This window comes from Phasianus colchicus, chromosome Z, assembly GCF_987193195.1.
Source record: "Phasianus colchicus chromosome Z, bPhaCol1.hap1.1, whole genome shotgun sequence".
Taxonomy (NCBI): Eukaryota; Metazoa; Chordata; class Aves; order Galliformes; family Phasianidae; genus Phasianus; species Phasianus colchicus.
The window spans coordinates 67,356,084-67,377,984 of record NC_143476.1 but is presented as its reverse complement, the minus strand read 5'-3'; the positions used below and the strand labels follow the sequence as shown (position 1 = coordinate 67,377,984).

The 21,901-nt window shown below is 42.8% G+C and overlaps 1 protein-coding gene across 7 annotated transcripts in view; it reads right to left on the bottom strand.

The window, feature by feature from the left end:
• Positions 1-218: 218 nt before the first annotated feature.
• Positions 219-21,901, bottom strand: part of ARHGEF28 (Rho guanine nucleotide exchange factor 28) — a 157,460-nt gene continuing 135,777 nt past the window's right edge. For 6 of the 7 annotated variants that reach the window (XR_016462144.1, XR_016462145.1, XR_016462148.1 and 3 more), the window contains one exon: positions 18,327-20,163. The gene's annotated coding sequence lies outside the window, so the exon portion shown is untranslated. Of the gene's footprint in view, positions 624-8,177; positions 8,288-18,326; positions 20,164-21,901 lie in introns of those variants that run through there. The other variant, XR_016462146.1, reaches the window with a different exon arrangement.

Here is a 21,901-nt window from a genome sequence, read left to right as displayed (position 1 = left end):
TTTGTTTATTTTGTGAAAGTGAGTGCATTCACATTTTCTCTGCATACATTTGCTCTTAGTGACCTGGAGTCAAGCTTCGGTCTTTTCTTCCAGCAGCATTCTTCTGTTGGACACACACAGTCCTTTCAGAGATCAGTGGAGGAGACCTCTCGTGGCCAGATGTAGCATTTTCAGCAGAGAAGTGATTAATGCCAGTGATGGGTGATGCTGCTCGGTGCTGAGCTGGCCCTCCTTGAAGAAAATGAGAAGGGAAGATGAAGTGATTTGATCATGATCACAAAGTCTTTATAGTCCAGTCCTCTATCTTCTTTCTCTCCACTCCACTAAAATTTCATTATTACTTTTGAAGTTCCATCATGGTGATTTTGTTGTTCATCTGGTCCGAACTAGTGGCAGCTATGTAACCTGTGTGACAACTTCTTTTATTCTTATACGTAGTAGTGACTAAAATTCACTACCATTGTTCCTATCCATGTTCTCACTCAGGTCTCAGGCAGACCTCTTCCTGCAGCTTCTCAGGACAGCCAGCGCATACACATCTCTGGTTATTCCCATGCATGCCACATCATGCCCATCAGAAGGAATCAGCATCAGAAATTAGATCTCAGCACAGCATCAGCCTCCTAAAAACAAACAGTAATTTGGGTATTTTTGGTAAATTTAGTCTTTAGGAACTTAGGAATTGCTACAGCACACAGCTCATTTTTATGGAAGTGTAAGAAGGTCAAATTGCCCAACTCCTGATTCATGTTCTCCGTGAGTCAAGTTCAGCCTCTCCAGGATCCCACTGTTGTCATTATAGCCTAGTCTGGACCCAGGTTGAAGGCAAAGGGTAAAATGCTGAAGGCACATGCAGCATTTTTTGTTCTAACCTGCTAGAAGTTTGAAGGCAAGTGAGATGATGCGGTTAATCTTTACCAGGGAATACTAGCAAGAAGATCCTGAGCTATCTAGCTGCCAGCTAACTGTGTAATGGGCAATGGCCTTTACTTGAATGGCTTGAAGAAAAGATGTAATCAGGCATTCGCTATCTTTCTTCTTTCCATTAAGTTCAAAGTACTACATAATCACTTCAATTTTCTTTCAGCAGTGATAAGGCTCAAGAATAAACCACAAAGCCTGAACTCTCAGTCAGCCTCCGTGTTTTATCCAGGATTTATCTCCAGCCATCATCAGGTGCTGTGTTTCTGCCTGACCCCATATGGAAACTGGCCTCCAAGGAGGGTCAGGCATTCACTTTCATGCTCCTCTATGCTGAAATGCTTTTTCTGGCAAGATTAGATAAAGCAATTCCCTTTCATGTGGGGCCATCTCAAGTAGACTCTTTATAAAAAAAAAAAAAAAAGAAAAAAAAATTTAAAAATCTACTTTAAAGTAATTCTTTTTCTTATTTGCTGTAGGTTCATAGCTTGAGACTATGGCCAGGCTGTTTTTGCATTCACTGTGCCAGGAATAAAGCCGAGTAATTTTCTCTGCCTGTGGAAACAACCAGATTTTTATCTTAAACAGGTATTTAGAGGATATTGTCAAAGACTCTTCTCCTGGCCACTACCTGGTCAGAATCTGCAGCATGGATCTGTGCCAGATCCAGCACAGCTTGGTTTCTTTGCCCTGAAGCCTCAGGAGAGAGAATGAGAGGGCTGCCATTTTCTGCATCACCTGGAGCATGGATATAAGCTGTGACACTCCCATGAGACATCAGAGATGAGGGTTCATGCCTCTGTGGGGGAAGTATGAAGCATTTTCCTTTCTGTGCTAACATCCTCAACACATGGCTGTCACTGAGTCTGACATTTAAGAATGGGAATTACCCTTTTAGAAAGCTTCTACTGACATATGTGAAGTCTGGAGCACTACTGCTTTGCAGGGACTCATTTACGTGGTGTTACTTCCCCTTGCCCAGATGTTCTCTGGTTTCTCAGGGCCAGAGCTGCTGTGCCCCAGAGCTTCTGCCCTGTACCTGCATAGGGCATTTGTTCCTACCCATGACCCAAACAGGAGCTGGGGCTGAGCAGATGGGCACTGCAGCTCGTCTTATGTCTGGCCACAGGGCAAACAAGCACATGCTGATGTACACAGTTCATTTCAGCTTAGCAGTAATACTGTACCCCTAAGTGATGCAGCTCTCCTGTCCCCTGTGCTGCAGCGGAGCTGCAGGGCCAAGCTCTGTTCTGAAACTTGCTCAACACCAGGGCACAGCCATGGCTCCAACATGAAATTGGTCATGCAGCAAACACCTCCAGCATCTGTGCACACACACATGTACTTGCATACACATGCAGGCACACACATTTCCCTCAGTGCACATACGGGTCCAATCCAATGCACAGCTGTTGAACTCCAGCAGAGTACACCCCAGAAATGAAATCTCTCTGAGTATCCACAGCTCAGCACCAACAGGGAGCTTTCTGGTGTGTATCAGTGTGACAAGGTATGTAGCAAGGACACAGAGCTCATGTAATCTGCTTCAGACAGGTGAAATTAAACATAACCAGGAGGGCTGGTAGCTCCACCCATTCTTAAGTTACCAGACACCTCTCATTTTAAGACCCTGTTTGCAGTTCTTTATACACCAAATGTTGACCATTTGGATTTGTTTTTATGTGTGCTAGTTGTTTGCATCAAGTTTCTGTACTGCTGGTTTCTACAGATGGAGAAAAAAAAGAGTTCAGGCAAGGTAGGGAAGACGTGTTCCTTTGATTTTGTTTGAAAAGCATTCCAGTGGCCTTTGCTATGACCATCTCGGGGTGCCCTGGTACTTTGAGAAAGATTTGTCAAGCTGAATAAAACTGCTTCACTGCCTGCACCTGCCTTCTGCCATCCTGTGAAAACATTCCCAAATTTGTCCAGACCATTAGCTTAAAAAATGATCTCTACTAAGTGATTTTGTCAGCTGAAAATTTGGGAACTATTCAGACAGGACTTGTGCCCCACACTATGATGTGCGCATACCTGCAGAGCTCCTGGGTCATTTGTGCCAATCCATCACCTGAGCTGAGTGACCATGCCTAATGGAGGAGCAAAGACAGTTCTTCTTTCTGCCATGACCAGGCAGTGTAGATTAGAAAGCCCCAGACTCTAGAGAGAAGCCAAAAAACCCCCCTTCCATCTGTGCTATCATCTCCCATCATCCCATCTGGAACAAGAGGGACTAGGTGAGACCCAGGAACATGCTTCGGCTGAGCAGGAAGGAGGGTTTAGTGTCTGGGGGAAAAAGAGAGCCCTGTATATTAGGAGCCACATAATACATGATTGTGCTTCCAAGATCTCACCCAACTGCATCTTAAAAATACCTCTTTTTGCCCATTGCATGGGTAGAAGTCTGCTGCATATTTCTCTGATGCTAAAGTTCTTCCTTTAAATTATAGACTGTAAGTTTTTGTGGGAAGTTTGTAACCGTTTGTTTTCATGCCAATCCATCCTTTAACTTAAAATGTGGTTTTCTTGCTTAGCTGTTTTTTCTTGTCCATGTTTGTAGGCTGCTCCAAACTTTGTAGGCTGGGCAAAGACAGAGCTATGGTGAAGAACTCTGACATCAAGGCAGAGATGGATAGGTGGCTCAGGTGTAAGCCCTACACTGCAAGCACTCACTGTTCCTCCTCTAACTGCTACTCAATAATCTCATCTTTTTCTCAAGGGAGGAACAAAACCTCAAATCAATGGACTTCATGTAACACCCTTAGCCAGAGCTTGCCAGCTAGGCAGCAGTCACAGTGTGGTGCAAACTTCAGGTACACAGTCACAATCTATTTTTTTCAATATTCCAGTGTCCAGTGTGCAGGATAGGCCAAACTCAAGGATGAAACAAATGTTCTCCCTTAGAACAAAAGATCTGAGACACAAAAAACTCAGGCTATAAATACTCTACTATCCTGCGTACTCAAAATTTAGTATCTAAAATTAGGGAAGACTTTTGATCCTGGTCAGTCTATGTTTCAGTTTGCCAGCTCTGAGACAGAAATAAGTCTCACTATCATCCTACAGAGCTAGGCAGAGGATATACTCATTATTTCTGTGAAACATTCAGGCTTCATAACAGTAAGTACCACAGAAAAGCCCAGAGAGCAGTTAATATCTTCATCCTCACAGCAGGATTTACAGGGATGAGTAATAACTAAGATATAAAGCCCCATACTAAATAGCAAGGACAGAATAAAACTGAATAATTGCTCACTAAGGAGACTCTTCACTGTGTACTTACTGAGGTATAGGTCCATGGGTAAATTAATATCTGAGTTTCTTAAAATTAAATCATGCTGCATAAAACATAAGCTCAACAGAAACGTACAGGAAATCTGCACTCTGGCATTTCCTGTGTTTTGATTAATTGATACCATAAATTTGATAATGTGCTTTGACACAGCTTATTGTCTGTGCATGTGCTGTGATACAAACAGAGGAGAAAAGATAACTGTGCTTTCATTGTGCCATTTACACTGCCTTACCTTCACTACTCTTTTATTATTCTGGAAAGCATTTCACAGCTACATTGGTGTGTAGCTCAGATTTCCAATACAATATCCTGGTTTTAGGTGCTTGTCCCACAGAAAAAAATGTGACAGACCATGTCACAGGTTGCTTAGCAAAGCAGAGAGGAGAGCTGCAAAGCTGGAGGCTTTATTAAGACTCTTTCTCACAAAAGTCACATCTGTTCAGAACATATTTTTCAAATGCCTCAGAGGAGGATGGACTGTCAGAATTTGCATTCTGTCACTACTTGCTGAGCCAGCAGCTTTCCCAACACTAACCCCCATCTCTGTCTGAGATGGGTTATTGGCAGTGGCAACCCAGTTGTGAAATCATTCATTTCCCCCCTGCCTGATTACAGAACTGACTTTAGAAACTGCTTCCTAGAAAGCAGTGAACACTGGAGGTAGCTGAGCTCTGTTCCCTGCTGACTCAGGTGTGGTGGCACCCAGTGGCCTTTGTGCCACCTCTCTGCAGTGTGGCAGCCCTTCTGGGCAGTGCTAGCACAGGTAAGAGAGGGCCTGGGACATGGTCTGATCTGATGGCTGCTGGGATCTGCAGTACCTGGGGGACACCCAGGTACTCTGTGGTGTTTCCTGAGAAGGTATTGCTCATCTGAAGAGAGCTGCTACACTTCAAACAAAAATTAAGATGAACTGTGCAATTTGTTTTTCAATTAATAGAAACAAATTGCATCAGGCAACACGAAAGCCAAGAGTATAACACTTCATGCATATATATATATATATATATATGTATGTATGTATGTATTTGCTTAAATATGTCTGCATGTGTATTTTATATGCAGGAATATAAAAGCACTTGTGGGGGAGACAGCAAGCTGCCCACAGTCACACAGCCCCCTGAGGATGGTTCAGCCCTGTCCTCAGGACTATTCTATTCAGTATCATGGGAAACCAGCTTGTTAACAGAACTGGCAACCCGCAGCTCCAGCCTCCCATGATAATTACATCGTGACTGTCTACTGCCTTGCAAAAGACTGGGAACTTGGGCAGCACACAAAGAGGAAAGGGCTCAGACTCTCAAGAGCACAGAAACTCGGGAGCAGTGATGTGGACACAGTTGTCCGAGTACACAGCCCCAGCTCAGGTTTCCGAGACAATATCCGGCTTTTAATGTGCTGATGTCTCAAAATATAGGTCCCAGGCAGTCTCCAAGTGTGATGGTATAGATTCAGTGTTATGTTTAAGGTCATTTTTAATATGCGTTCTTTACAGTTGTTCTTTCTTTTTTTATTTCTTCTTCCGTGCTGGAATACATATTTCATGTGGTTTCTTTGTTTTAGTTCTGAATTTTATAGTTGTGGCTTTTTATTTTCTTTTTTATTTTCTTTTTTTTTCTTTTTTTTCTTTTTTTCTTTTCTTTTTTTTTTTCTTTTTTTTTTTTTTTTTGAATACTGGTGAACTTCCTGCTCTGTTGCTGCTTATTAAATTATTCTTTTTTATTTTTTTACAGGGTGACTTGCATGGTTTCCGCTATCTCTCTCTGGAGATCAGGGTTTCAATAAATATATTTCAAGCAGCTCTTACATTGTTTCTCCTTTCTTATTTCCTACCCAAGGGATTAAGAGAAACAGGTCTGGAAATCAAAGAACATATCCAAAGAGATAAGTAAATGTGGGAAAGAGCTCATTTCCTCTGAATCAACAGCATCAGTTCCCAGCAACTCCTGCAAAGTCCTCCAGGACCAAGACAGGAGATAAGGCAGTAATAGCTAATGTCACTCTTCCTTCTTTCTTTAGAACTTGTTGGCTGTGGGCACTTACTCAGGTTTTTCTGAGCTAGTTCTTTCAGGCCTCTCAGTAATTTATGCTTCAACAGTGAAAACTGCCCCAATAGATTTACTAATGACACTTCAGCTTTGAAAGCAGAGATCACAAACCCCTTCCAGTGATACAATTTAATGCCATATTCCCAGCAGCTTTCAGAGACTTACATGGGCAATTATAACTGTCCAGCCTGGCTGACAGATCCCTGGGCAGGAAACAGAGCTTCCTTTTAGAGTTCTTCAAACTCCACCTGAGGGCTCCCAGTAATACACAGTAGGCTGCAGAGACTTCTCCCAAGCCCTGCGTTACTACCTCCATCATGGTAAGAAGTGCTGTCTGCACTGAATGTATGCCATCTTCTTTTCGTTCAGCCCCAGAAGCAGGTGAAGCCAATCCTGGCATCTGCTGGTTCAGGTGGCAGTGAGTGCCTGAGTGCCACCACTGCAATGGAAAAGTGGTGAAGGAGTAAATCTCTGCCCACAGGTGTGCGTGAGAGAAATATGAAGATATTTCATATGAAGTAGGCCTCGTATGAGACCTCTGTGCTGCAGATGGCATGCAGCGACCAATAAAATATGAAACATTTAATTAGAGTGAGTGATTACTCTCAGGACTCCAAGAGGTGTAGTAATTTGGTGAGGGAAGATATGAAAAATGAAGTGTGAGAACTGTAATGCCTTCATGTAACGCCTACAGGGGGGAAGAAAAGGGAGAAAAAAACCAACACTGCTACCTAAACAAAGGCACTGCAATATTTAAAAAAAAAAAACCTGCAAGTCTTCACCCCAAATAAAGGCATTTCCTTTAAAAAGAACACGACCGACATACAACTGACAGCTCTGGATACATCTATAGGCTTCTCAGGCTTCTCTACAGATTTATTCTTTTTTCAAGATTAGAATGAACTGACTGATAAAATCCAGTGGGATGCGATCTCTCTATTAATCAAAGTTATTGTTCACTTGAAAGTTTCTTCTGGGACAACCTGATTGTGCCATCTCTCTGCCAGCCCTGCACATACCTTTACAGAATCAAAGTTACAACAAATACGTGAGAGTTACTCTTCTATCACAAAGACATTTTAAAACAGGCTTAAAGGAGAAAGAGCTGAACAAACCAATATCACAGGGCTGGGAGCACTGAGGAGTGTGCAGGTGCTAGAGGGCTGTGGTTCATCTGTTTGGCTGTCGTGTGGAAGAGCTAACTCCCTAATCAGGGCTCTGAGAAGGGTATGCAAGTGGCACAGCAGAATAGGCACTCACATGGTCACAGGAGGAGGGCAATGAAAGGAACTCTCAGAGGATGCTAGCACCACTCTCACCCCTCTTCTTCAACGAGTTTTGCTTTGTGGTCTCCCCTCTATCTCAAAATAGCATTGGCTGATGGCAGCCACTGAACAGCAACAGTCTGCTTCTTCACAAGTAATCTACTGCTGGACAGGCAGTAGTATGGCAGGCCAGGAACACAAGCAGCTGCTTTGCTTATTTAGAAGAGGGATAGCTGTTCGTGCTCCTTCAGGAAGCAGTTTTATAAGTAAGACTGGTAATGAGTCATCTATGCAAGGAACGATGCAGCTGTGGTAGCACGTACCCAGATGTCTTTAATGCCCAGCACCTAGCTCCTAGGAAATGCAGCTGCTGCGTACCAAAAGGGTGTGGATATCTGGGTACCAATCTTTTAACATGGGGCCTCTGGTGTATGGCCACAATTAGACATCTGTCCGGCAGCCCCCTACTTCTTCTCTGTTCCTCCATTCCCAGCTCCTGATGCTCTCTTCTGAATGTAAGCACATCCCCTCCTAAAAGGCTGTTCCTTCTGTCCTGCAAAACATGCTTGTGAGGCCTGTGATAAAGAGGAGCAAGCACATACACAGATAAAGCAAGCCTTTGCAGAAACTGTAGACACTGCTCCGTTCACTTACCAAATAAAGCACAAGAGATCGCATGTCATTGGAAAAACGGCCCAAAGTCTGCCCAGCCAGCCGCTGTCTCCTCAGAGGTCCTTGAGACCATCAGTCAGACATCTCCAATCCTGCATGACAGCCCAAGTCAGTTTTATTAGACTGAAAACAAGTAAGAAACGATCTGCTCGATCATATCAGATATCTTTTTGATCTGTAGATATAAATATGGCCTTTTGGGCTCTGGAAAAGGCAAAGGAAAGGAATTTATTCTTGATGTGAGATGAGATATTTTCTGCCCATAAGCCTGTGTCTGAATAATATTCCCTGTAGAAACCAGCCATTTTCAGGAATAATTTTGAGTCAAATGTACGTTGTCTCTTATGCAAATATAGATCAACAAATCTTACAGAGACTTTAATGCTGGTTTTAGATACATGCATTTCAAGTGCATTTATTTGTGCTATTGTAGCATTTGTAAGCTGCAACCCTGAAAGGAGAAATTGTTGGCCACAGCTCACAAGACAAGACTCACTCCAGTGATCTAACTAACCAAACTCAAAAATGGAAGACAGATAAAACATCTGTCGATACAGAAAAGCAATGAGGAAGTGCTGATCAGCATCACATACACTGGTCTTAGTGCTCCAGCACATGTCCAGTTTATGTAAGACAACATAGACAGAAAAGGGCTTTAGAAAGGTCTCACCAAAATTGCAGTTTGAACTAAAGAAGGTAGTTCAGCAGCACCACTGTAGCTCAAGAGATGACACCACAGAGATGAAAAGGTTAGATTTATGCTCCTGACAGGAACTACCCAGAAATAAGAGGCAGGGAAAAATGAGGAGGCCAACAGCAGAGCTGTGCAGGGTACCACAGAACGATGAAAAGCAGCATTCCCTGCAGGATGAGCACCTTGCTGAGCCATTAAGGGATAACAAATTGCAGGGGAATAAGAGGAGAATGCTATAGCTCCAACATTAGTGTTGAGACATTTCTTTAAAATGAAAAAAAAGTTAGTTAAATGGTCTATGAGGTAGTTTGCTCTGAGCATACCCTCTTTCTGCCACTCTGTGCCAGCAGGCAGTACCACCCTCAGGTACTCTCACATTGATTTCACAGTAACTGGAAAACACAGAACAACCTGCACAGAGAGGCTGGTTACTTATTTTTTACCTTACTCCTTAGGCCAGTTAGGACAGCAGAAGCTGCTCATTGTCAGTGCCTCTGAGAAGGATTTTCCACAGAACACTCTGTTTGCCACCACAGTTGCCAGTGTTCCCTTTCCATCCAAACCTTACAAACTCTGTAACAGGTTAACAGCACTTCAAGCGCTGTGATTTTATCATTCAGAGGTCTGAAGTACTTGATACTTGCTAGTCATGAGCTTTGCAGACCTAAATTTGCCTTACCACAAGGAATGTACGTATCCAGATGATTTCCCCCCACTGCTCATCGCACACCTAGGCAGACTCCCAGTGCCTGGAGATGCTGAAATAGTCATGTGACACTGCCTGTGGCAATTAGGAAACAACTCACACACATCTCTTTTCTTGGCAAAAGACAAAAAAATGGGCTCACACATCTGAAACCTGTCTCTTAGGAACATTAAAGGTGTGCATATTGTTTAAACCTAACCACTGCTGTTGAGGCAGCTTTTGATGCTTCGCTCCCTTGGACTTCATGTACAGCTGTGTTATTCCTCTAGTGGAAGGAAGCCTCTCTCCCAGCACCAGTTGCCTGCTGCTATTGAAGTCAGAGGAGAGCATGCCATTACCTTGGGCGAGTCTGAAAGGGTGTAAATCAGCATAACGTCTTTCTCCACTATGCTGGAGATGTGCCAGTTCAGGCTGGTTGCAGATCTGCCCTTACAGGTTCATACTTCATCTGCTCTGTAGTTTGCTGATTTCTCAGACTGGGAGTGTGAAGCTCGGAGGACACTCACAGAGGTGATGAGCACAGTCCCAGTGCTGCACAGCATATTTACCTTGCAGTGCTATACAAACTGCAAGTCGCCGGACAGAAACTGATGTGATCTGGAAAAAAAAATGATCTGTGGGAGCATGCCAGCCTTCTACTCTATCAGAACTAAGGACCTGTACTTCCCTTTCAAACTCATCTCTATGACATGCCAATGTTGGTAGACATCAAAGTCTTCCCTTTTTTTCTGCAAGGATCAGTAGTTTCTTAGCTCAGGGTGGGATGAGTAATCAAAGCTTTGCAAGCATGCCATAGCATTTACAAGGGGCATAATTCATACGGAAATAATATATGTATTCACAGTTTTGCTCTGAGCTTCTTGTAGTGTAAGAGCAGTGAAAGAAGAGAATCAACATAAAACCTCACCAATCTGATCCGTCATGTTTTACGGAGAGAAGCTGTTTGTCCCCAAAATGTAAATAATTCTATACATGATACAACCAGGTGAGAGAAATCAGATACAAGTACACTGCAATCATAACTGCTGGCCTAAGTGCTAAGAATGAAGGTCCAGTGGATGAATCAAGCTCTGCACCTGGCTCTGAACAGCTTCCTGCTTGCTGCATTTGCGATGTATTTTAAAATACCATGAAATAATCCAGCAGAACTTGGACACACAGTGCGCTGGCCACATTGTTCCCTCAACACAATGCTTGCTCTTTCTTCCCTTTCTCAGTCCACTTCATTTCCCAGCCCTCCCTCAGAACTGTCTCTGTTATGAATACCTGTACTGGCAGGAGAAGAAATGCTGCCCTTGCAGTAGCTATTTTTTCAACACATTTCCCCTATTCACGCCAGCCAAGATGATTCATTTTAGGCACCACCTTGTGCTGCCCATTCAGTAATCAATTGTGAATAACAGAGAAACTTTTCAAATTTACCAGTTTGCTTTTTGTTTTGTTTTGTTTTGTTTTTTAACAGAGATATGTGTAGTGTCAACGACTGAATTACTTCTAACCAACCTTAGTAAAACTAAATATGAGTATGGTACATGTAAAATTTCATGTCCCGTTCCCATATGTTGACCTAAACATATGTAGGGCAGAGGTTTTGCCCCCAGCATGTCTCTCTCCAGTTTTACCAGGAAATATTACAATTTTCTCAGTCTGTCTGCCTTGTTTGGAAGTTCCTCTTGTCTGGAAAGTGCTGCTCTGATTCAGTCCCAACTCCCAGAGCAGCACAGAGAGGTATACTTTTGGTTTCAGCGCTTTATTCCTTGGGCTAGAGAAAATCTGGCATAGCCTGAGGGGCTGAAAGCTGGTTTGCAAAACAAGGAGCCCACCCTGTACCCAGCTCAGGGCTTTCAGGCAATGGTGTGGACTTGGACTCTGCCAACAATCTGTGGGTCACCACAGATTTTATCCAGGAAAAACATAACATTCATCTTCTAAACTAGCAATCAAACACAAACACTAAGCTTTTTTGCCATGATCCCACATGAGGGATAAAACTAGGAAGTGGATTTGAAGAATGCTCACCTATATGAAGAGAAAATTCAGAAGTATGGAGCAAGCATGCATGCTGCAAAGAGATGTGTCAGAAAAAAAAGATCGGGCCTGGCCAACATGTCCCAGCACATTTGACTCAGATTCTGGAATGCAGAGAACTGTCATTATGGATTTACCAGAGTGGTTCCTGGAGGAAAGAGGCCTCTGAATTATCAAGGAACCTTCCCAAGGCTCTCACAGGATATCCCCTGCTCAGGAATATCAAGAAAAAATATGCATTAAAAAAAGCAGAAGAAATGACCTGAAAGCCTGTGATGATTAGATTGCAGTTAAAATTTTCCCGGATTTCCAAGCCTTACAAGTTACATTGGTGAGGAAAGCAAACTGGTGCCATGTTTTTTACTAGGCTGTACTACTTGTGAGGCTTTGCCAGGCCTTGCTGCAGTGAACAGAGATGATTCCAGCCCCAAGCAAAACACAGCCTTGTGTCCCAGTAATCAGGGACTATGAACTAGTGAGCTCATCCCTTTACATACAAATATGCATAGCCCCTGATCAGAGCCTCCCCTTCTGCCCCTCAGCTGAGCTAGAATTGCCAAAAAGGACTTTGTCTCCTCTGTGAGCTACTTCCCACTTCCTTGCAACTAGGCTGCTGCAAAACACTTGGTGCATCCTCCTTTGGACATTAAGAATGCAGCTACAGCCCTAAGGCTGCAAGCAAAGAAATATTCAGGTGGCAAATCTGCAAAAGAGGGTTGTGAGATGGGAACAAATAGGACCAAAAATGCCCGTTTGCAGTGTCATGACTTAGGTTCTGGAGTGGGGAAATTGAGGCTTCCTTTTGTATCGAGTAACAATCTCCTTGCTGAGGGAACATAGTCTGTTGTCCCAGACTGATTGTGTAGATATTATATGGAGGCATGCTGCAGCACTTTACTCCAGCAATTAATCATGTTCCCTAAATACTGTCGACAGAGGCTTGTTTCTCATTAAACCACCTGAAAGCAGACCTCCTGACTGTCCCAAGAGGAAAATAAAGAAGAAAGGTATTTGTTTCCAGACACAGTTCAAAGGCAACAAAACCGAGAACTGCTGAAACAGAAACAATTACCATTAAATTTTTTTTCTGCAGCCTGGATGAATTCCCCAAGCAAGATCTTACTGAGTGAGAGTTGCACAGCTGTCTGCTGAGATACTTGACTGCTCTTGTGTGCTTTCCCCATGGGGTGACAGGAGGTAGCTTGAGGAATAGCAAATTAGTGAGACAAAAAAGTTACTTTCAGCTCCAGAGATGTAGATGGGCATTCACAGCCAGAGTGCTGTGCCCATTCATGGCTCCTCAGTGCAAGAGAGGCATGAATATAACAGCAGAGAGCACAATGGAGGGCCACAAAGAAAATGGAGCATCTTTTCTGTGGTGAGAGGCTCACGGAACCGGAACTGTTCAGCCTGAATGAGAGCAGACTCCGAGCAATCTCATCAGTGTCCATCAGCACTTGACAGGACGGTGCAGAGGACAGAGGCAGGCTTATTTCAGCGGTGGTCAGTGGACCAGAAGCAAGGGGCACAGACTGGCACACAGGAGGTTCTTCCGGGATAACAGGAAACATGTACTGTAAGGGTGCACTGGCACATGCTGACCAAGGACACTGTGGAGTTTCCTCCTTGGAGATCTAGAAGAGCCACCTGGACATGGCCCTGGGCAGCCCGGTCTGGGTGTCTGCCTGAGTAAAGGCTGGGCCAGATAGGTCCCTGTCATCCTCAGCCATTCTGGGATTCTGGATAAATTCCTTGAGGTCAAAGTTATAAGCATGATACAAATTACACCAGCATGATAAAGGCTCTGGTCCTACAGCAGCTCAGTGTATGTTCTGACAAGAAGATACACAGGTGGTTAAACTTTGATTAATACATAGATAAAAAGACAGACAGGCAGATTGTGATGCATTTGAATCTTCCTGCCCCCTCACTGGCAGCACAATTGGTGGACCCAAAGCAATACTGATTTGAATCAGCAAATGGTGAACATCACAGCCAGAAGTGTCAACTCATGCAAGTAACAGGTTGAAACCCTTGCAGCTGGTGGACATACAGGAGGCTTGACATTTGCTGCAAGTCCTTCTTTTCTTTTCTTTTCTTTTCTTTCCTTTCCTTTCCTTTCCTTTCCTTTCCTTTCCTTTCCTTTCCTTTCCTTTCCTTTCCTTTCCTTTCCTTTCCTTTCCTTTCCTTTCCTTTCCTTTCCTTTCCTTTCCTTTCCTTTCCTTTCCTTTCCTTTCCTTTCCTTTCCTTTCCTTTCCTTTCCTTTCCTTTCCTTTCCTTTCCTTTCCTTTCCTTTCCTTTCCTTTCCTTTCCTTTCCTTTCCTTTCCTTTCCTTTTCGTTACATTTATACATATTCCCTCTACACAGGTTAAAATGCACCTGATTTTGTGAAAACTGCACTTCCTCAGTCTGGACTTGGAGTTCATTGTTTCCCAGAGTGTGCTTTATCTTGGTGCTTTCCTGAAAAATAACTGTAGTCTTCATGCTAAAGAGCTCAGTTTTGTCCAGGCAGACAGGAAAATCCTGGGATATGCATACAGCAAGCATGTCCCAGAATAATTTCTGGCTGTTAGCTCCTTGTTGCCTTGGCAACTTCATTACAGCTATCCTTAGTTTTCTGGTACACAGCATTTTTGGGTGGTCTTGTGTGGAGGCAGGAGTTGGACTTGATCACAGAACCACGGAATCACAGAATCACAGAATGGCCAGGGTTGGAAGGAACCTCAAGGATCATGAATCTCCAACCCCCCTGCCATATGCAGGGCCACCAACCTCCCATTTAATACTAGACCAGGCTGCCCAGGGCCCCATCCAATCTGGCCTTGAACACCTCTGGGAATGGGGCATCCACAACCTCTCTGGGCAGCCTGTTCCAGCACCTCACCACTCTCACAGTAAAGAACTTCCCCTGACATCCAACCTAAATCTTCCCTCCCTCAACTTAAAACCATTTCCCTTTGTCCTGCTGTTAGCTACCCTTTCAAAGAGTTGATAATCCATATGGGCCCCTTCCAACTCAAGATATTCTATGATTCTTTGAGTCATCCTCACAGCAGGTCTGTGCTTGGAAAGAGCTAGTGATTCAGCCATGTGATGAACGTAGTCTACCCTCCAAAGCTGGTCATGGGTGCTGCTGAAAACTGTGTCCTTGGGTGGTTTGGTGAATCACTGTGTCCTCAGCTGCCCTGCAGCAAAATCTCCATCTACCTCTGAAAGGGGATGGATCACAGCCCCAGTCGCATGCAGGCAGCAAACGCTGATGGCATAAGAAGTGCCATGACAAGTCAGGAATCCTACTGCAGTCACAGAACACATGAGGTTTCTGGGTTCTCTCTAGAATATGTATAGTTGAATGGGACCCCAACACTAGGCCACTTTCCCATCGTTCTTTCTCACATCTTTAATTCGCTTGGGCTTGGAGGGAAGAGGTGAGCAGCTATGGTTATCACAAATCTTCAAAGCTTGTCATTTGCTTTTGTTTTCCAAATCATTTTTCTCAGCTGTCAATGGGGAAAGTCACTCATCCTGGTATAGGAATATCAAAAGAAGCAGTGACATCTAAGAAACAGAACAAATGGGTATATTATCCTCAAATGTGACAGATGCCAGGTATGCCTCTTTCAGCCTTTGCTTTTTCATTTAGCAAGGCTGAAAAAAAAACTTTCACAATTAATAAGAAAAAGACATATTGAAAATTGAAAAAAATACGTCATCTCAAGTCACTGCAGCCCTGACATCCTGCCCATACAAAATGTCCCTCCCCAGCTTTCCTGAAGGCCCTCTCAGGTACTGGAAGGCCATTATATGGTCTCCTCCTCCACACTCTCATGGTCACCCTTGCAGACAGCACACCATGTGGTGAGACAGTAGCTTTTCCTCCACTGGTGCTTCTGTCCCTGGTAAGTAAAGAAACAGCTGTGTGTGCCTGGCTGGTACCTTTCCCAGATGCTCCCAACTATTTGGTTTGAGTCCACTGAAGCCAATGCAGGTCTTCCCTTTTCTTTAACTGGCCTTCTTAAAAAGATTAAGAAAAATTTTAAAAAGTAACCTTAAACCTGCACTTGAATCAGTGCAAGTGAAAAAACTTGAAATTAAATCCTTCACGTTTAAAAAAATAATTATCAGGATTCAAATGACAAAAAAGAGATACAAATTACTTTGAGACTGTATCTTACGTCTGTGTGCAAAAATACCTGTTAAGATCACAGGTTTTCAGCAACAAATTGCATGTTAGCTAGTATTCTATTCTGTAGCTTTGATAAACTGACACAATGCAGAGTTATGTTTATCATGCTTCAGATCCTCTATTGCCTCAGGTATTATTTCTAGACATCGTGTGAAGCCAAGGCTTATGTTCTTCAGTCCAAGAAGAATATTTTAAGCAAAAGTATTCCCACCCATCTCTGAGCCCACTGCCTGCAGAAGATCAGCTACACTGAAGATGAAACAAAAATAATCCAGAGAAGCAAAAGTCTTTGTCAATGTTGTGCCCAAAGTAACACAGTTACGTATCATCCTTTGCAGAGAAAAATAACTGTGTAATAAAATCCAGGTAAAGAACAGTCACCACTAGAAATACTATCAGTGAAAAAGAACTCTGAGTAATGTTGTAATATGGAATTTGAAAAAAGACTAGAAACTTTCTGTTCACAATAATAAATTCTGTTATATGCCTTCCAAGTCAGAGCCTGAATGAAGGAGGTGGTAAAAAACAAATGATATGCCAAGACACCAGGAGAACAATACAGACAATAAAGCTTTTATAGTCTGGCAGACAAGATGGGCAGAATAGATGTGGTAGTAATTCCTATAAAATCGATGGGTGACCTTTTGAAAGAGATCTCTAGAAGTGTTTGCTTCTCTCAAAGCAGGACTATGTTCACATTAAATCAGCCTACTAGGGTTCTTGAATAGTTGTGCCATTGCATCTCTGCACGCGTCCCGTCATTCATCCTCCCTCCCATCTCATCATGTTGAAGAGCTTTTTCTTTAAACATAGAAATTCCTCTTGCTGTTGTTTACATGTGCTGCTTGCTATCCTTTCACTGCGGATTTCTGAGAGAAGTCTGGCTCCATCTGCTCTGCATCCCCCATCAGCCAGGTGAGGGCAGCAGAAAGATTCCAGTGCATCACTCTTTCTAGTAGACCAAACCATCCTGGTTGCTCTGCCCTCTCCATGTATGACACCCACTCCACGCTACTGTGGGCTCCAAACTCCAGTTTCCTGATAACTTCTTGTACTGGGACTCCAATATAGACCACTATTCTTGATGTAGCCTCACAAGTACTCAGTGCAGGAAAATAATTGCTTCCCTTGACCTGCTGGCTATGGTTCTGATAAAATTGCTGAATTTGAAACTCAACCTTCTGCACTGTAAGGGACTGCTAACACAGCTTCAGCTGGTCCACTAGGGCCAGTGACTATTTTCTAAGGTAATCCAGATGCAAGACTTTATGTTTGTCTTTGCTGTTGAGCACCTGAGCAATGTAGTTTAAAAAACTGCAGGAGAGACCACTTTGAACACTTTGCTAAAGAAGTCATGTACAGAATCATAGAATCATAGAATCGTTGGAAAAGACCCGTAAGATCATCTAGTCCAACCATCCTCCCATTACCACTGCTACCACAAGCTACTAACCCATATCTCGCAGCTCCTCGTCCAGACGCCTCTTGAACACTGCCAGAGATGGCGGCTCCACCACCTCCCTTGGCAGCCATTCCAGTGCCTGACCACTCTCTGAGAGAAGAAGTTCTTCCTTAAGTCCAACCTCAACCTCTTCTGGTACAACTCGTGGCCATTTCCTTGGGTCCTGTTTGTTGCCTGGGAGAAGAGGCCAAACCCCTCTTCACCACAACCTCCCTTCAGGAAGTTGTAGAGTGCAATGAGGCCTCCTCTGAGCCTCCTCTTCTCCAGACTAAACAATTCCAGCTCCCTCAGCTGCTCCTCATAAGACTTGTGCTCCAGACCCCTCACCAGTTCAGTTGCCCTTCTCTGGACACGCTCCAGGGCCTCAATGTCCTTCCTGTAGTGAGGGGCCAAAACTGAACACAGTACTCAAAGTGTGGACTCACCAGAGGCCAGTGCTGAGTACAGAGAGATGATCACCTCCCTGCTCTTGCTGGCCACACTATTTCTAATGCAGGCCAGGATGCCATTGGTCCTCTTGGCCACCGGGGCATTCTGTTGGCTCATGTTCAGCCGAGCATCAACCAACACCCCCATGTCCCTTTCCTTTTCACAGTCATGTAGTTAAAGTCAGTTCTAAGTTGCTAGGAAAACAAATTCAGGCATTGATGCAGAACATGAATTTCTGTTCTTGCCCTGTTTGACAAAGTTTTAGCACTAAACAGTCCCTGAGAGACCTTGGGCATTTTTGTCCTAGAAGATGCAAAACTCCTTAACAATACCCAAGCTCTATTTCCTTAAGTTGGCTTGGATACCACAAACACCTTAGAAACATCTGTATGGTAATCACTACAGGTCATTTTCCCTGCCAAAGAGTTTAGCACATGCTGAGCTTAAGGTTTCCACAGCTATATTTTGTGCAACATCCAAGCTAGTTGATTTATATCTAGGTGAAGGCTCTTAATGGTGTTGGTTTGTGCAGCCTATAGTACAATAGCTTCAGATATAAAAGACCATTTCAAGACTAATTTCAAATTTCAGTAAGGAAGACAGACAACTAAGGGCATGTGGGAAGATAATTTAATGAAGAATTGTAGGAGAATTTTTGTGCAAATAATGTAAAAGCATAGCAACATTTTACTATGTATGTACTATTGAAAAGGAGAAATATACCTGATAGAAGATGGAAAACAGCTGTAAGATAAGCCAACAACATATAGATGCTTAGAATTAAGGAGTAGGGATGAGGCAGGAAGGTAGTTAGGCCTACCTAAAACTAAGAAAGTATCTAATTGAAATCCAGTAGATGTTATAATACATGTGTTATAAAAACACATGCTCAGAAACTATCTGCATGTATCCTGATGGAGGATATTATGAAAGTATGCTCTGGGTGAAACTGTTTTACTTGTTTAAAGAGAGCATGAAGAGAAGTCTATATGTACTCAAAGAAATGGTACAAGCTTTTTGCTTAATGCTACTGGACTGGGGCAGAGATTTGCAACCTGAATTTTCTCACAAAACTGTGGACACTCTTGCTCAATGGTTCATTGAACGTATTACTGGCATGGTAGCTGAATCAATATCTGCAGTCTATTTCAGACCTTTCTATTAAAAAGGTTATCTGTGCTCAATTTAATTTTATCCATTTTATCAAATTCTTTCAATCACATTAATTTTTCAGCCTTCTCTTAAAGATTTATTTCTTCATATTATGGATTAGATGGTGCTTTTCTTTCTGTAAAAAAGTTTTCTCAATCAAAGTGAGAATAAGCAAGCCTCTCATTAGCAACAAGAAAAACACAAATAAATCTAGACTCATTCAAAAACCAAGCTGTAGTCTTTTCTAATTATTTCCATAACCTTACGGAAGCCACATTTCCCAGGAGAGCATCTAGATAATCCTTGAATATTAAGAAATGAGCAGAAAGTGCAGCAGATTTAGCAGGCAAATTGGAAAGAGAAAGAGGATTGAGCACCTGGGAAAGAGACGTGCTTCAGCATTCATTAGACTGGCTGTTATTCCTCACAGTTGGGAAAAAACATCCATCATTTTTCATTCCTTGGTCATACAGATGATTCAGAGAGTTTTACACTACAAATAATTCTGTTTAAAAAAATAAGTTTTTCAAGTACCTGATTGTCACATGAGCAGCAGACTGGGGTATGAAATTTCGCCAAGAGTGCTTAGAAAATCATTTTTAAAAATAGGATCCAGGAAATGAATTGTGCCATGGAAATATTTTTATTTAATAGCTCTCAGCAAGTTAATATATTTGTGCTTGCACTCTACTTTAGATGAAAATGCTTAATTTTGTCTTAGTACTAGAAGATGTCGCTTTTTTTTTTTTTTTTTTTTTAATTAAGAAAAGCTGGATACTTGTCCTCTTAAAACATGGAGCTCTGAGGCTTTTGCAAAATTTCAACTGGAAACATTGCAAAGGTTTTCCTTTAATTGTAGGCAGTGTGTGCAGTTCAGAAGAGGTGACTGCTCTTTTTCAATGAAATGCACTTGGGAAACACTGTGAGCAATTTTTGCATTTCTTTTCCAACCAGCTGTGGTCCCAGTCCAAGCAGGTATTCACCAGTCAGCCACAGCTACCCCAGAGCACTGGACTGCCACTTCTAAAAGCTCAAACGATCATGTTCAGGTAACATTTTTTTCTATTGCACAGCTTACTTTGTTTTCTTCCCCATGCTTTTGAGTGAGGCTTCAAAAATTCCAGATAGTCTACCTCCCCATATAGTGGCAGTAGGAGAACAGGAGTGGTGGTGGAAGAAACGATGACCTCTGCTGGCCTTACTCTCTGTATGGAGCCTTTTCCATGAGTGGCCTCTCATTCCCAAGTAACAGACCCCGTCAAGCTCAATGCATGTCCTGAAGCATCAGATGACTGGGCACTGTTCCCTCCCTGTTAGGCAAAGAGGAAAGAATTCAGTGCTGTCTTAGCGATCTCAGGTTCTATTATAGGCATACAGCAAACCTCATTGAGCAAAGGGGGAGGGAGAAGGTTTGGGAATAATTTTTTGGTACTTCTTTTGAGCTCAGCAGTACCCCATAGACAGCAAGGAGCCCTAAACTTTACTTTCATATGCACTTGCATAAGTTTCCTTTCTCTCTTTGCATGCTTAAATTTATGTATACATATAAATGCTCCCAAAAGCTATGATACATCTGAGCTTTTTCAGCCAGCATTTAATGCTGTTCTTTAATCTTAATCTATTTCACAGGTGAACCAGCTCTTCAGAATTCCTGGATTTTGTAGGAAGAGGGAGGGAAGCTTGAGTATTTGATTTTGGCATTTTTATGTGAAATATGATGACCCAGATACATGCTGGTTTTAACAGTCTCTTTTTTTTTTTCCATTATTTGTATTTTCAGCATGTAGAGGGGCATCACTTTTTGTATATCAATAATTCATTTTACCCGTAACATGAATTAAGGTGGTTTGCTTTCTTTTCCTTTGTTTTTCATTCGTACACATGCAGGCACAGGCACACATGCATATTAATTACAAGTAGAAAGCACAAATGACACTACATACTACACAGCATCTGCTCAATCCTTAATTAACCAACCTTCATGTGGTTCCCATGGCAACAATGCTTAACAGACTCCCCTGACTTAGAATATTCAATAGAAAATCTTACACTACATATTTTATTCAAATTGTGGCCATCAGATTACGTTTGTGTTAGCATTGTAGTGGAGGTGTTGATGGGAACAGAATGAGTCCTTGCTCTAATTGACCCCTCCACATATATTACCTCATTAAAATGTATAATAATGTTCAAGCTAAGTCACGTTAAAGCAGACTCAGTCTTTTTCAAAGGCTAGGCAGAAGCCCATTACCCCTTTTTTGTTTGTGTTTTAAAGAACCTCTCAAGCTTCAGAAAATGAACAGGAATATTTTTCAACCCTGCTCTTGCAACAACCATCCTAAGGGCAATTATGAAAATATCAACAGCAAAAAGGCATTTCCTTGGTGTATTTACTATCTCTCTAGTTCTCGTATCTTATCAGCAGTCTCCAAGCATATGTTTCAGCAAGGTGTGCTCCCCATTATTTAAATCCCAAGGGAATGTGGAGTAACACTTACTGTTGCTGTTATAGCTAATGGAAAAGCAATATATTTTGGTGACTCATTTAGCAAGGGAAAACCCTATTCTCATTTTTGGCCACATCCTCTCTAGCTTTTTTCCAGATGCACATCTCTCTCTACACTGAATGATGCACTGGGCTGGATGTCTCACTATGATGGTGTTGGACTACTCCAGTAGCTAGACTTCAAGACCTTTTTCTTGTCAAGAATGAAAAGCTACATCCCCCAGGAGAAGAGTCCTGATGGCCATGGGCCAACTGTGACCCACTGGCAACATGGCCCTTCCCATACCCAGCACAGCACCCTACAGCAGGCCATTTGGATGAAAACTCTTAGAAGAGAATCACAGAGGGAGGCAGGAGCCATCCCTGCTGTTTTCAACCCTGCTTATGCCCAGAAAGCTCTCTCCCCAGAGACAGGATAGGACAGAACCCTCTGAAGGCCAAGAAGCTCTGCTCCTCTGGGGACGGGCTCCACGTGGTAGGCTGGGGCAGGGAGCTCTATGGGGCCATAATCACATCCAACATTTTTTGTCCTGTAAGAACGG